This window comes from Lindgomyces ingoldianus (genome assembly GCF_010093535.1).
Source record: "Lindgomyces ingoldianus strain ATCC 200398 unplaced genomic scaffold BDR25scaffold_27, whole genome shotgun sequence".
NCBI lineage: Eukaryota > Fungi > Ascomycota > Dothideomycetes > Pleosporales > Lindgomycetaceae > Lindgomyces > Lindgomyces ingoldianus.
The window spans coordinates 151,963-152,815 of NW_022985188.1; positions in this window are offsets into that span (position 1 = coordinate 151,963).

The following is an 853-nucleotide window of genomic DNA, read 5'->3' on the forward strand; positions in this document are numbered from 1 at the left end:
TTCCTCTAGAGTAGAAGTTTATACAGGTTGTAATGTAGTATAGATTGTGCAGGTGGTATTAGTAGTGCATACACTACTGCAGGCGGTGGTGTGTACGATTAAGGGTGTGGAGCAGGCGTTAGGTAGGGTAGCATGTATTGTTTGTACAGTAATTAGTGTAGTGCTAGCTAAGATATAAAAGCAGGTAATGCTAGTACATTTAGTGTTAATAGCAGCATTATGTTTAGTCTGCTTCTATATAGAGCTTTATACAGTAATAAAAGTTGCATATAAAGCCTTTTTAGTGTAATTACCTTTTCTTATGCTATATTATACAGCTTCTAGGCTTAGGTACCTTTAGTGCCTAGCTATAGTGTAATTTCCTTGTCCTTTAGCACTTATATAAGCTCTCTTTTAAATGCGCAGCTAAGTGCTAAGAAGTCTTGTAGTATTTATTTTTTAAAATTCTTTATATACGCACTTAGAAAAGTAGCGCTTTTTTAAGTTATTATATATAAATTAGTAATTATATAACTTATATATAATTAAGTTTATAAGCTTATTAAAGCTTTTAACATGTTAATTTTATTATTCTAGTACTTTAGGCTAGTCTTGTTCTATAGTGTTACCTTTAATATCCCTATATTCTTTATAAGTTGTTTATATAATAAAAATTATTTCTTATTCTTCTTATTATTACGCAGAGTTATTAGTTGCTAATAGAATTTTATTATAATAGTATAGTTAATTACTTTTCTAGTAGATTGCGCGGGTACTGCTGTTGTCTAGCTGCTAGGTTGTGCAGCTTTAATAGCTTTAGTGTGCGCCTTGCACTATCTCCTCCTTACTTTGTACAGTAGCAGAGCTTGCTGTA